General features: G+C 42.3%; 1 protein-coding gene and 1 long non-coding RNA gene across 4 annotated transcripts in view; one reads left to right on the forward strand and one right to left on the reverse strand.

The window, feature by feature from the left end:
* The window catches only part of LOC120519167, a 65,183-nt gene extending 50,146 nt beyond the window's left edge, over positions 1–15,037 (forward strand). For both annotated transcript variants that reach the window (XR_005631402.1, XR_005631403.1), the window contains exons 2-3: positions 13,368–13,484; positions 13,693–15,037. This is a non-coding gene — a long non-coding RNA (uncharacterized LOC120519167). The remainder of the gene's footprint in view (positions 1–13,367; positions 13,485–13,692) is intronic.
* The window catches only part of ccdc88c (coiled-coil domain containing 88C), a 217,997-nt gene that overhangs the window by 174,714 nt on the left and 27,300 nt on the right, over positions 1–15,983 (reverse strand). The window lies entirely within an intron of this gene.

Here is a 15,983-nt window from a genome sequence, read left to right on the forward strand (position 1 = left end):
AGGTCATTAAGCGTTGCATTCATGCGAGATTTGGGTGTTTTGTTGGCGAAATATCAGATATCTTATCTCTGTGTTGCCTGAGCAGTATGATTGGATCATTTTCTTGTTGTAAGATGAAGCACCAGCCAATGAGTTTGCAGGCATTTACTGGAATTTCAGCAGATGTTTCTACACACATCAGAATTCATTGTGCCACTTCCATCATCAATGAAGACAAGTGTGCCAGGAGCTGTGGCAGCCATACATGCCCAAGCCATAACACCCCCTGCACCATGTTTAACAGATGAGGTGGTCTGCTTTGGATCTTTGGACAGTTTCCTTTTCGTCTCCACACTTTGCTCTCACCATCCCTCTGATGAGGTTCATCTTTGTCTCATCTGTCCACAAGACCTTTTCCCAGAATTCTGCAGGCTCTTTTAAGTCCTTTGTCAAAAACTATCATCTGGCCCTCCTGCTTTAGTGGTTTGCATCTTGCAATGTGTCCTCTGTGTTTCTGTTCATGAAGTCTTCTGCTGATAGTCGTCTCTGACACGTCCACATTAGCCCCCTAAAGACTGTTTATGATCTGTCAGACAGGCGTTTAGGGTCTTTATCTTGACCATAGTGAGGATTCTCCTGTCATCAGCAGTGGAGGTCTTCCTTGGCCTACCAGTCCCTTTGTGATTACTGAGCCCACCAGTGTGTTCTTTCTTCTTCATGATATCCCAGACAGTTGATTTTGGTCATCCTAAGGTGTTACTGATGTCTCGGATGGTTTTATTCTTGTTCTTTCAGCCTCACATTGGCTACTTTGACTTTCATTGGCCCAGCACTTATCCTCATGTCGAACGATGGCAACTCCAGATTCCAAAGGGTAGAAGCAGGCCGAGGTGTCTTAGGAAGCCATGAAAACCACCTGAGGAATCACAAACACCTGTGACACCAAACATTATGGTGCCCTGAAATGAGAGGACTGTGTGGAAAAAATGTTCTCAATACTGCATGCTGGCCCTAAAATGAATGCAAATCCTCTTAAATGAAAGTCTGTAATGTGCACTTTAATCAAATCCAAATTGTTTCATCTGTAATTTTTAACTGGGAAGCAGAGGGCAAATCAAGGAAAGACGGCGTCTCTGTCTCAAACATTATGGAGGCCACTGTATGTGGCGTTTCACCGATTGCCAGGTGAAGCCACAATTAAAATGTTTGTCAAAAAGACATCTTTGGTGATGAATCACACTTTTCCACTGGGGCTGAGGACCTCCATATTTTCAGACAATTAACGATATCATTAGAACAGAATAGCAAATGTCGCTGCTGACTGTTGGGTGTTATTTGATTAAGCTAAAGTTTGTGCTACTTTTAGTTAATCGGTGCCAATTCTTCTGTTTCCTACAATATGGGAAAGCAGTGATGTTTCAATACAAAAAGTAGATTTGTACATTTAAATAAAAACAGAAAATAAAAGAGAATACTCTATACTCTTGGCTCATGTTCGCCTTTTCTCCTCAAGAAAATGAATTGCACTTGTAAAGAGAAAACCTTGTCATTTTGACTTCTCTGTTGCAATACTTAGAAGATCATTGTGTGGTATGTCTTTGTTTGAAGTACACATTCCTATTTAAAATAAAAGGAGTTTCATAACGTAGTGTGGGGTTACAGCATCCTGTCATAATATATGAACCACTGCTCCCTTAATGTGAGGCACAGCACAATGCGGAAAGAGCGACTAGAAGCTGAATGCTCAATAGACAAGCTTGGTTGATTTAAATGTTCTTAAGAAAATATGACAGAATAAAAGAAGACCTATAGAGCACATCATTCAAAATTTCCTGCAGCTTATAAAGAGAGGACTTTGAATTACTGATAAAAACAAAATCAATCTACTGCATTTGCTTTCAATTCTAAATATGAAATCAAAAAAGTCAGCTTAACATCATGTCTTTTGCAACATACTTGCCCTTAGATGAAGACTTTGAAAAGGTGCAAGCTAATGTAAAACACGTGCGCATGGGAGGCAGCTAAAGGGCTTGAGTAAGAGCAATTCTGAACCAGACCGGGACGTGGCAGAGTGTACTGATTCTTTTTCTCACTGTTCGGCAGACTGCTCACGGGTAAATACACCCGGCCCTGTTGACATCACTTCCGGCTCCGAACCTATGGATGCCTTTCCCCTATCCCCTCAGTTCAGTTTTGGACTCCAATTTGTGCACACTGGTGCAAACACTTGTTTTCAATTTTGTAGCCAGGAAATAATATACAGGCGGCACGGTGGCGCAGTGGGTAGCGCTGCTGCCTCGCAGTTAGGAGACCCGGGTTTGCTTCCCAGGTCCTCCCTGTGTGGAGTTTGCATGTTCTTCCCGTTTTTTTATGTGGGTTTCCTCCCACAATCCAAAGACATGCAGGTTAGGTGGACTGGCGATTCTAAATTGGCCCTAGTGTGTGCTTGGTGTGTAGGTGTGTGTGTGTCCTGCGGTGGGTTGGTACCCTGCCCAGGATTGGTTCCTGCCTTGTGCCCTGTGTTGGCTGGGATTGGCTCCAGCAGACCCCCGTGACCCTGTGTTCGGATTCAGCCGGTTGGAAAATGGATGGATGGATGGAAATAATATAAGGGTGGCTGCCCCAAACCTTGCTATGACTCTTGTTCGAGTTTGTGACACTAGCTATCTATGTGCTCAGCCCCTGCCATGCCCCTTTGGGCTCAGAATGCCGATTGCCTTTCAACTCACCACTAGCTACACACAAGCTGCCTGACAAGGCCCCGGTTTTCCTTAAAACGTTGAAAGGGACAACTCACTATTGATCTATGGCCTGCAGAGAGTGTTAACAAATCAGGTTTAAAGATCAGTTTCGAGAAATCAATTTGTGTCCCTGCCTACAAGCAGTAAATCAATAAATCTAATTTCCTCCTATAAAATTTATCATTGGCCAACAGGGTGTGGAGATGCTCACTTCAGATTTTGCAGTACAAGTAAGATAAACAGAATGCAAGGTCTCTGAGATGTGCACTAACTGCATGCTGGGAAGCAGAAACACAGCGTATCGCTGAGAGTGCAATGTGCATGCAGCTTTACAGTCAGATAAATCAGAAATCCACCTTCAGTCATCTACTGGGAAAAGGAGCGTGGTGGGTGCTATTTGACACACTAACTACCCCGTCACCGAGGACGTTGTGTATAGACGGTGACTGATCAGGCAAAGCAGATTTGTGGTGACAGTGAGGTGGATTCCCCAGTTTCCAGCTAAGATACATGGCGTGCAGGCAGACACTGCACTGCACAAAAAGCATAATTCAGGGGCCACTAACTGCTTGGTGGGGATGACAAAGACAGATCCCAGAAAACATGATGAATGAGCGAGCACTATTCAATTTCACATTTACAATTCAAAATAGACACCATCAGTCATTTTATGATTTATCAGTACTTCAAACCCAAACATATCCTAATCTTAATTACTGACCAGTAAATCAATCAGCAAGCATTGTTCTTCTCCAGCACAATATGCACACACTCTGTCGTCAATGTAATCGTTCTTCATAGACAGTGACTGGACCAGGAAACAAATCCTGGAGCTGTGCCAGTACACCCTAGTGGTCCATATAAGATCAATCAGTCTGTGTGACCGTCCAGTTGCTATGTCTCTGCTATCCAACAGATGGTGCATCACAAACATTAGCACTGATTTTATGAATCCCCTACCAAATGGTATGTAACAGAGACATAGCATCTGGACGGACATACTGTGCTGCAAATGATAAAAATGAAGGTCTACTTAGATTTCACCCTGGCTTGAATGGGGAGCACAGCTAGTATATACCGAGTACCGTGTACAAATGTAATGAAATTCATTTTTTTAGTGTCTACCTCGCAGAATACAACCATAAACTGCAAATGAACAGCATAATTAACAGTACAGTAATGCAACAGTATAGGACAATAAATACCAAACTACTGAATACTAAACCCTGTGCAACAGCCAACAACATACAGCCTGGAGTGTTAAAAATGAGGTAAAGTAAGGTGGTAGAATAAAGTGACCAGTGTTGTTAAATGAGGAGTGACAATCACTGTAGCCGCTTAATAAAAGGAGAAGTGTCTGTGCATCCATCCAATTGATGTCTCTTTCATACCAATAAATGGTGCATCACAAACATCTGTTGGAATGACAAACGCAATGCATTTTATTACTACATGCATCTCCATTAGATGGTAACCTGCTAACATTAACGCCGAAGTCTACATTGATTACTTACATCTCAAACCAGCTTAGACAGGAAGCACAGCTAGCAGATACAGAAGTACAGCACCTCTTATATATATATTTCTCTTCCGGTTCGGCCTGCTTCCACTTCAAAACTGGTCCCGTCCACACGCAGCCGACACAGCATTTCTCGATTCCTATTCGTCCTCTTCCAAACCCTTTCCCATGCTGCCTGCGGCCTCCCATACTCCTTGCTATTTTCGTTATACTGCGACGGTTGTTTCCTAAGCCTTTGTTATAAAATGAACGACAGTATCTTCTCTGTAGACGGGTTTTTGTACAACGTCATCTGTATTCCAGGATCCGGCAACTGCCTGTTCCTATCAGTGGGTTATTTCTTGACACAAACGGTTGATGAAGGCAATGCACTCTCACTATGACATAGGACAGTAGATTTCATTGCATCACATTGAGACAGATTTGAAGATGTTCTTCCTGTTATTCTTTCCAACGCAAGTCGAGTTATCGCAACAAGTCACGAGTACTATCAATACATGGCAACATCTACAGTTCATGGTGGCGAAGCTGAAATTCAAGCTCTTTCCGAGATTAGATCTTTCGACTCATTATCTGTCGTCTCCAGCAAAACACCAATTCACAACTATGTCTTTCAAGAAGTATTTCTTTCTTCTTGATTTCGGAATTCCTTTCTCACTGTTTTCCGTTCCTTTTCAGTGTTCTTAAGTGAAGAGTTGTAATCATCGTAGCAGATTGGGGAATCCACCTTAATAAAAGCAGAAGTGTCTGTGTATCTGTCGGTGTGTCCATCCAGTTGCTATGTCTCTATTTTCCTGTGTATCTCAAACATCTGTAGTAATAAAACGCTTTGTAATTGCCATTCCAGATGGCACATCACAAACATTAACACTGATTTTAAATCTCACACCAAATGGCAGATAACAGAGACAGATGCATTGAATGCATCATTTCAACAGATGGAACACCACAAGCATTTGCAGTAACGTACTAGTTTTTGAATTCTTAGGAAGTCAAGGCTGGGGGGTGTCAAAAAACAGGGCCTGTTATAGTCCATTGAGACAAGAATTGTGTGATTTTCAGCTATGCAAGAAGTAAATTGTTGCTGTTGTAATGCATTTTAGTACTACAAATGTTTGTGATGCACCATCTGTCAGAATGACAAATGCAATGCATTTTATTACTACAGGCATTACAAAATACATTCCAATAGATGGTGCAATGGAATTGTTAATGCTGAGGTCAATATAAAAAACAACCAGTCTTAGACAGGTAGCCCAGCTAGCTAAGCACTAAAGTGACAGTTCAGGGATTTAATAATACTAATAAACTGCAGATTAAACTACAACAGTGCACATCTCACCAATGTTAACATTGCTACTGAACATTTTACTAGAATGAAAGGAAATCGGCTTTATAAACAGGCTCTGCTAAGGAATCATAGATAAGCAAAAGGCACATTCAGCATTGAAATGTATCCTATTCTCCAAATTGCAACTTGGTTACAGGAGGTTGGAGCCTATTCCAGCAGGATCGGGGGCAGAGTAGGAACTAAGCCTAGATGGTGTGCCAGTCCACTGCAGGGCCCACTTACTCTCTCTCTCACACACAAACACACACACAGTCCTGTGGTATCTGGACATTAGCAGCAGATCCTCTAACTCCTGTAAGTTGCAAGGTTCTTCACCATGACCCTTAAATTATTCATGCAGTGAGATAGGGTGCATCATCCTGCTGAAAGATGGGGTCTGCAGTGTTTAGGTAGGTGGTACACAAATTATACTCCACATGAACACCCAGTACCAGGGCTATCCAGCAGAGCTTTACCCATAGCATCACTCTGCCTCCATCAGCTTGTCTTCTACTAACAACGCATCCTGCTGCCATCTCCAGAAGATGCGAGACAAAATGGGATTCATCAGACCATGTGACCTTCGTCCACTGATTCAAGATCCAACTTTGATACTCACGTGCACTTTGTAGGAGTTTTGGACAGTGGACGGAGGTTTGTCATGGGCACTCGGACTGGTTCTACATGCAGCAGAGTTTGATACACTTTGCGCTGTAACACACTACTCCCATAAGTATCATTAAAATTATCTACCACTGCTGCCACAGTAGCCCTCTACGAAGGATGACCTTCACTGATCAATCACATCAAAGAATCTTAACTGTCTGAAATTCTGTTGGTGGTTTTTCCCACTATGGACCACTGAATGTGAGCACATTAACAAGCTTTACCATTTCGGAATTGCAGTCGTCTAGCCATAACAACTTGGCTCTTATCAAAGTCAATCAGGCCTTCACACCTGCCCATATCTTCTGCATTCAACACGTCAACTACAAATATGTAATGTGAGCCCTCCTTCTCATATATCCCTGACCTTGACATGCACCATTGTTAAGCTGGTCGCCTCGTATGAGAGTGCTCACAAGGTTTTGGATCATCAGTGTCTATCCACACTGGTTCTTTTCCCAGAAGCCATTGATTCCACGCACCACTCATGTAGGTTATCTACTGGTGACTCCAAACCCCCTGATTAGATGGACCAAAGTTGGTAACTACCTTAATGTTCTGTGCTCCTACACAACAGGCTTTCACTCTCCTCACCCTTGATCTGAACCTCTACAGATCTACAAAATGCATGGATGGAAAACACTAACATAAAATGTTTGCTACCTTGCATTTTTCTAAGCATTTTTCGTTTCCTTCTCTATTATATGATTTAAGACTACAAATTACATGAAATCTAAGAAGAGGCCTCGTCATATTCGAGCATATTTCACATACCAAACAACTGAATTCCTCTCATACTAAATCTTTCAGTTTGAGATTCACCTTTGGAGAAGATGAACGTCCTGTTGGGAGTCCAGGATTATGAATGCCACCCACCATTTAAAGGAATCTGTAAACACACAAGTGATGGCGTACTATGAGTACTATGAGGTGCAGAGATAGTGGCGCTTACCAAGTGCTTTGTTTTTTATGTCACCGATGCTTTCCAGCTTCATCTCTGTCACCTTCTCTTAGCTGGTGCTCTGTCACAGCGTCAAGCTGACAATCACAGGGATTGTGTCTGCACTCCATGGACAAGTGATCTGTCGTTGCCTTGTTTGTTTGTCCTACCGGTCGACTGCTAACCAGTTATGCTACTTTTATTTTTAGCTACTTACATATTTTTGTTGTGTGTGTGTGTGTGTGTGTTGTTTATCAGCACTTTGTAGCAAGTTTGCATGAAGATGTGTCCTTACTTGATAGGGTTGGAAAGGTAAAATAAGGCCTACGCAGGGCAACCATCAAATCCACACCGGTGAGGCTTAAAGCTGATTTATATTTCTACATCGAGTCTATGCATGCAAGCTATGCCGTTCAAAGCAATCTCTACTTCTGTGTCACACCGCACCACAGGCACATCCCCTACAGATTTTATTTTTTTTTCCAGCCTTTGGAGTTTTTTTTTGTTTTTTCTGTCCACCCTGGCCATTGGACCTTACTTATTCTATGTTAATTAATGTTGACTTATGTTTATTTTTAATTGTGTCTTCTATTTTTCTATTCATTTTGTAAAGCACTTTGAGCTACATTTTTTTTGTATGAATATGTGCTATATAAATAAATGTTGATTGATTCATTGATTGAATGCTACCTGGCGGTGTTTGTAGCACATAAGAAAAGTAAATGATCCAATAAATTGCCATCCCAGGATCACATTTTCATCTGTAGACAATGGTATTTGTCTGCCACAGTTTTCCATTTTTTAATGAATAAACTTCTCAAAAAAAATTTAAGGAACACTTTGAAAACACATCAGATCTCAATGGGAAAAAAATGATGTATACTGACGACGGGGATTCGCTCGCCAATCCAAGCCTGTGCTTCGTGCCAGCAAATTTGCGTCTCTGTTGCTCACGTATGTGGATTTCACTTTCACCAAACAACAAATCTTTTAATTCTCGCAGATACTACGTTTTGAGCTTTGATTGATGCAAACACATAGGATCTGATAACTGGTCCAAGGATTTCATCCCGATACCTAATGGCAGTCAAGGTGCTGTTGTCTAGCCTGTAGAGGTCTGTGCGTCCCTCCATGGACATGCCTCCCTAGACCATCACTGACCCACCACCAAACCAGTCATGTTGAACGTTGTTACAGGCTGCATAACGTTCTCCATGGCTTCTCCAGACCCTTTCATATCTGTCACATGTGTTCAGGGTGAACCTGCTCTCATCTGTGAAAAGCACAGGGTGCCAGTGGTGGACCTGCCAATTCTGGTATTCTATGGCAAATGCCAATCGAACTCCATGGTCCCGGGCAGTGAGCACAGCGGCCACTAGAGGACATCGGGCCCTCAGGCCACCCTCATGGAGTCTGTTTCTGAATGTTTGGTCAAAGACATTCACACCAGTGGCCTACTGGAGGTCATTTTGTAGGCTCTGGCAGTGTTCATCCTATTCCTCCTTGCCCATAGGAGCAGATACTGGTCCTGCTGATGGGTTAACGACCTTCTAGGACCCTGTCACGCTCTCCTAGTATAACTGTCTGTCTCCTGGAATCTTCTCCATGCCCTTGAGACTGTGCTGGGAGACACCGCAAACCTTCTGGCAATGGCACGTATTGATGTGCCATCCTGGAGAAGTTGGACTATCTGTGCCACCTTTGTGGGGTCCAAGTATCACCTCATGCTACCAGTAGTCACATTGACCATAGCCAAATGGAAAACGAGGAAAAAAACAGATGAGGAGGGAAAAATGTCAGTGGCCTCCACCTGTTAAACTATTCCTGTTTTGGGGGTCATCTCATTGTTGCCCCTCTTGTTAATTTCATTAACACCACAGCAGCTGAAACTGATTAACAACCCCCTCTGCTACTTAACTGACCAGATCAATAGCCCAGACGTTTCATTGAATTGATGCTATACTCTGATTAAAAAGTGTTCCTTTAATTTTTTGAGCAGTATACATTCACTGACTTCCAAACTAGAAGATGAATGGAAAGGCATTTTAAGAAATATACAATTAACAAACAGGTCCATCAGAGTCGTAGGGGTCTTTGTAGGGTTCACTTAACACATTAACACGACACATAGTCACATTTTGTGGAAGTTGCGTCAGGTTCAACGCAGAAGTATAAATCAGTCTTTTGTGTTGGGACTGATTAGGGTGACACCACATGCTGCTGGTCTCTGCTTGTTACTACCTACAAATGAAGTTAACAGCAGCACCAATTCCAGAGGTCTACTGCATGTTAGATTTACAAAGATTTCCTTGTACAGGCCTTACTCTATCCAGGAGCTAAGAAAGTGGATTTAATGTTCCTGTAACCCACCAGCAAAAGCAGGACCACTTAGCACACTCGAGTGAACTCAATTATGATAAACCAACAGATGAACTGGCTGGTGACAGACGTACAGGACTTGTCATCTCCCCCCACCCCAACAGGACGAAGTTGCAGCCCACAGTCCCATAAGACACTGACTGGCATGCCTGGGAGGAAATCTTTTCTTGGGGGAGGAAATCAGCTGCCAAGTGTCAGGCTGGAGTGCTAAATCATTAAAGATGAAAGAGACGCGCCTTGTGACCTGAAATCTCCCCAGAGCTTTGGATTCCCTAGAGCCACGGAAAGGGTCGGGCGATGTGGAGAATGGTGAGGCTGCTGGTGGCTTGGATTACAGATCTTTGTTGGCCTTTCTAGTCACATTGTGAGCAATACAAACACATATTGTACTTTCCCTCATCATTACACAGAACATTGTTCTTTTCTGTATGTTGTAAAATAATATTCTCTCATGTTTCCCTGCTTAAGCCCCCTTTGCATTTCATGCTACTTGTTAAAAAATGAGTGGACTGATATGAGTGAGGATGGCAATGTACTTACAAGATAATAAACTTGAACTTGTTGGGTACAATGTGTGCTGTGTCATGCATGGGCATTCAGGATTAAGCACTACCACCCCAGGGCAGGAGGGGGTGCTGTCTTTAATGGTATCTTCTTGTTTTTTCCATAATAGAGCCATGAAATGCAGAGCAAACTCTACCTCTATTCTGCCATATAAAGCTAGGAAGGTGGCATCTGATTGCTGATCAGAACCAGAGTCCATTAAGAGCTACAAAACTAAGAAAAAACAAATCGCCAAGAGCACAGCTAGCTGATATTTGTGTCAGAGTCTTCTGTTGTGTGTCGCACACCCATTTTGCTTTTATTTTTAGTTACAATTAAACAGGGGGCAGCACAGTGGTGCAGTGGTAGCAGTGCTGCCTTGCAGTAAGGAGACCTGGGTTCACTTCCCGGGTCCTACCTGCGTGGAGTTTGCATGTTCTCCCCGTGTCTGTGTGGGTTTCCTCCCACAGTCCAAAGACATGAAGGTTAGGTGCATTGCTGATCCTAAATTGTCCTTGGTGTGTGTGTGTGTGTGTGTGTGTGTGTGTGTGCCCTGCGGTGGGCTGGCACCCTGCCTGGGGATTTTTTCCCGCCTTGCGCCCTGTGCTGGCTGGGATTGGCTCCAGCAGACCCCCGTGACCCCGTGTTAAGATATAGTAGATTGGACAATGACTGACTGACTGACTGACGATTAAACAGGGTTACCGAAGTGGTACCGAAACATTTCTTCCTGCCTCCGACTGCTTCCATGTGGCCACTCACAATAAACATAATCCAATGAAGTCATTCCAAGCTGCATTGGACAAAAGGCAGTATAGCAGTGCAGGGTGTACTTGGTGGGATTCGAGAGTCCAGGGCACATAAATCCCAAAAAGTTGTAAAATAATATAAAATAATGGCCAGTTAATCACAATTAAACAGAAATAGTGTTTCCGCTTCAACTTACTTATATTTTAGCATTTAATAATTTACTTATTTAAATTAATGCTAGCAAATAAACTCTCAAGTTTTCTGCCTCTCTTTTTTAGCATTTGATTTAAAACCCAAGTGAGTACAAACTGCAGAAGTTCCATTTGGCTTCAAAATAATCATCATCTTCGGTGTCCCTCTTTTAAACACTAGAATCCCTGAAGCCTATGAAAAAACTCATAATCCTGGCCCACCTTAAATCCCTTCGCACCTCTCCGTCGGCGTCTTTTGTTTTTTAAATGAGTCAATCAGCACAAGCAGCAAGCAGCCTGCTGCCCCATCCACCCCCTTGTCGGAGCTCAACTTGGGCAACAAGTTCTCCCAGCTCAAGCCAAAACTCCTTATCTGCGTGTGAGGTGCCTGGAGTTGTATAGGGTAAATAATACAGTATATCGTTATTTGGAATACGTGCATTTCATGTGTGTTCCATGTCTATGAAGATCTGGGTAACTGTAGGATGAAAGGAAATGCGAGAAATGCTGAGCACATACCTAAAGCAGAAACTTTTTCCATGTTATACTGATAATGACGTGAAGTGTATAACATGTGAAGACTTTAGCCCAAATATCAAATAAACACAAGCGCTTGTATTCAAGAATAATAAACAAAGAAAAAAAAAATCATATAATTTACGTGCTGCTGTCAATGAGTTACAAACCCAAGCGCATACGTCAATCAACAGAACACTAATTCGTATTCCTGGATGGTGTAGAGGTACGAGCTAATGCCTTATAACCTTGCTGGTTAGAGACTTGGCGCTTCACATTTTGGGTAGTGAGCTGCTATTATTATTACTATAATACAATATAAACATACATTTGATTTGAGTCAGTAACACCCGGTGTAAATTTTGGCTATTATTCAGTTTTATTCTCTCCGTGACGTTCACGTGGTACAACGAACTTGCTTCTCCCTCTCCGAGTTGATGGCATTTATCTCCATTCTTTTCACAAGAGCAGCGCGGTTGCCGATGCCTGCTCAGAACTATACATTGTATTGGCGATCAAAGACACGACGTCCTGTGATCGCTATCAGACTGTACAAAGGCAGGACCGTAACAACAGACAGCTTTTCTTCACAGCGGTTTCGCTGGTTAATAGACTGCTGCACTGCAACACAACTCTGCTTGGTACCATAAAGTAAAATGGGACTTGCATCTTCAGCTAAAGTCACTTCTGTACGCAAGCAGTTCGCCACGCTAGTGTTTAGATCTGGCAGTGTCATACTGACGGTGTATGGGCCCAAACAGAAGAAGTCTGTCTGCATTTTTCAGTAGCATGCACCATAACGCGGAGTACAGGCGAGATCAGAAGAATAAAAAATGTTCAAACAGCATAGCGTTTTCAAATAGCGTAGTGATAGTGTGTAGGCTTCAGGGTTTCTAGTGTTAACACTAATGAAGCAGCACCATTTTTTTTCACAGGCACTTGTGCCAACTAACTGTAAGGAAGTGCAAAAACTGTCAGAAAAAAATATCAAATGAATTTTTTTTTTTTTTTTATTTATTAATTTTATTACAATCAATACATAGCAATCAAGTTTTTACAAAAAAAAAAAAGAATTATGCTAATTAAATTTTTTTAATTAAATTATGCTAAATGAATTTTTTTTTTAAAGCTTTGAAAAGCGTGTGGGAGTACAATTCCAAAGGTGCCGACTGGTCCAGCAAGGTAGTGTTAGTGATGCCTTTGGGCTGTTCATTCCCCTGCTTCTTCCCAACTAATATAATGTGAAAAAGCACCTATTGTGGTTGCCATATCTATCTGTCCACATAAAACAACTCACCTACCAGCGGACTGATTTTGTTGAAATACGGCACACATACTCTTCTTTCAGATCTCTTTAAAAATTGAAAATCTTCCATTAAGTAGAAATGGGAAATCTGCAAACTCATCTATTTTAAAACAGAGATACATTGTGTGACTTCATTTACGAATCAGTTTACCGTTTCAAAAGTCATTTTCAGAAAAATCACTTCAACCTGTATGTTTTATATATTTTCCTCTTTTACCCATCCATCAAGATTGCCAAAGGCCAGGAGAGGCTTGTGCATGCTGTCCCTCTGCTACTCCTGCTTGAGGTATGTCAACCGTAAAAGTAAAGAAGAAAAACATCAAAATGTGACTTACAACGGAATGATAGTGAGAGGAAAGGAATTGTATAAGAATACAGTAAACAAATATGTAGTGTCACATACAAACGTGTATGGGAGACAACTACAGGGCTTGTCACCTGGTAATTCCACTGCAGAAGGTGGGGTGGCGCGGCCTCATAATGCCTTTCTTCTCTCTCCCTCTGCAGAGCAGACGATTGACAGACAAACACCTATGACATCACTTCCAGGTTCTGGACTCCTGAACCCACCACTTCTGCCTGCCTCGCTTTAAAATCAGAGACATCATCAACCTCCAGTTGAAGGTATTCGAGGAGAAATCTACCTCCATTAATCAGGTTTCTTAGAAGTCAATAAACTGATTTTTCCAACTGGAATAAGGGTTAACAATCCATTTTAGAAATCCGGTTCCATGTAAAAGCGTTAAGTGTAAGTGTCACGTGCAGGATGTATAGCACTGTTCATAATGGCACTCTATTTTGTTTTTATTTTCTCCTCCTCTTCTACCCCCAGGTGGTCCAGAGTGTGCCTCATAACTGATCCTGTCTTCTTAATCAGCTTGTTGATTTGGTGGGCTTCTCTTGAAGTGTTGATACCAGGCCACCACACCACAGCACAGAAAATCACACTGGCCGTGACAGAGTTATAGAAGATGTGAAGGAACGTCACCACCCACATTTAAGTTACACAATCCCTTAGAAAAAAAAGCCTGCCAGTCCAACCTGTCATTGATGTGGACCCCCAAGTACCTGTAGGAGTGGACCGCCTCTACATATTCACTCTCTGAACAGTGACCAGGTGTAGAGGCTCTTTGGAGCGGTGAAAGTCAGTAACCAATTCTGATGTTAAGATGTGGCCACCTGACTCCTATCCCCTGTCTCTACCACCTCATCAATACACCCCATAAGTGCAGAATCATCGGTGAATGTCTGCCAGTGCCCTGACCTGCTGTTATATTTATGGTCGGAGGTGTACAGAGTGAAAAGATGCAGGCAAGTCAGATTTTTCACAGATAAGGGTGTTGTCACTGCAGGGACCCAGTTAACCCTTTCCCAACATAGACCTCAACTCAAACCTGGATTAACTAGGCAGCAGCATTAATCACTGTGCCAACATACCACCTCAAATATCACCTGAGTGGCTTAGTAGATCGATAATCCAAGCTAATCAACTTCCTGTCTAATTCAGAAATAATGGCGAAACGATTTATCTGAGGTGCTACTCCTGAACGTAGAAAGGCAGTCGATTTCATGACATCACAACTTCCTCTGAATTTAAGTGTATTTAAAAAAACTAAAAAGACTCTCATAAGGCTTTGACTTTGGTAACAGTCATTCATATACCATCCTTTTTAAAAAAAAATTTAAAAAAATTAAAAAATTGCAGTACAAGTGCTTGGTGTAGACAAGAGAGGATGTGGGTATGGGACATGCGTGCTCCCCAACTCAATACCACAGAGAATTTGTTCCATTTAAGCACAACCGTCTCAGACCACCACGTGCATTACGGGAGCAGATGAACATCGGTTTCAGTTTGACGTGTGGGTGTGGTAGGAGGCATAATTAAATAAATTGAAGATAAAGGGGCTTGCGTGACATTTTTTGTAGTTTACAACATTTGTTTAGTGAGTTGAAGCAACCCAGTTATTCAAAATGTGAGTGCACGTGCCTTTATGAGATGTGAATTATGATGCTAAGCTGTAGGAGTCGAGTTTCATGCCCTGGTTCACTCTCCATTCCAATGATCAGAAGTACCTTAGTTATGTCTCTGCAACCCAGCAAAACTGAAGAGTTAGGAACAATTCAAACACTAAATAACTTCAAGACAAACATATAATTATACACATAATTGTGCTTAATTGCACACATGGAGGAATGGATCGGTTATGAATACAAAGCCACTGCAGTCACAACATCGCAGCATTAGAAATAAAAACACTTATAATGTGGAGCCGAGAGAGACTCATTTAATGGCTTTGGACTTGTCCAGAGCTCCTTAGCATAATGATGAGAGAAGACACAGCCTTCTGATGTCAAATAGCAGTGTTGTTTTTAAAAACATCATCGCCCAAGTCTCCCATGATGCACTGTACTTCACATAACACCTTTCCTGGGGCCTCTCAGAATGACTATGATCAAACGGGATATAAATTGTCAGGCCTAAATAAGAGAAGGTCCAATGCACAATATTAAAGTTTAATGAAAAGCAGTTGCCGCATTGTGCTCAAGTAGCTAAAGGCCTCTGGGGGATTGAGTGGCTCCAAAGAAAGAACAATAACGTGGGGTGGGCAAGAGGAAGAGAACATACCTACAAGTGTGTGGGCTTAGAATGCAGACAGGGTGTGTGAGAGAGACAAATTATAGTGTGTGAGCGCCAGTAGAACCCGTTACAAAAGCATGGAAGGCATGAAAAAGCAAAAGCGTGAACGGATAAAGTTTCAAATGAAAGGAGGGGACATATTAGAACATTCGGCAAATTGTGATGAGAAGGGGCCATTCAGCCCAACAACTCCATCCATCTTGTTTACTGAAAACTGCCTGAATCAAATTTATAATCACAGAGAATGGAAGTATACTGCAATGACACTGTCCTCAAAGTGGGAACGAACCCTGCCCCATGTGCCAGTCCACTAATTGAGAGGGGGTAACTAATCAAATAGAATGTCTATGGGATGTGGAAGGCAAAGCACAACACCCAGACTGAATGCACACAGACAGTGATACAGGGCGGGCATTTTAAAAGTCACATTGCCCAGCAGTGCTAGGCAGTGGGGGTCACATGCAGGCATAAACATTGTTTTTTTT

The sequence above is a fragment of the Polypterus senegalus genome, chromosome 18, assembly GCF_016835505.1.
Source record: "Polypterus senegalus isolate Bchr_013 chromosome 18, ASM1683550v1, whole genome shotgun sequence".
Lineage (NCBI taxonomy): Eukaryota > Metazoa > Chordata > Cladistia > Polypteriformes > Polypteridae > Polypterus > Polypterus senegalus.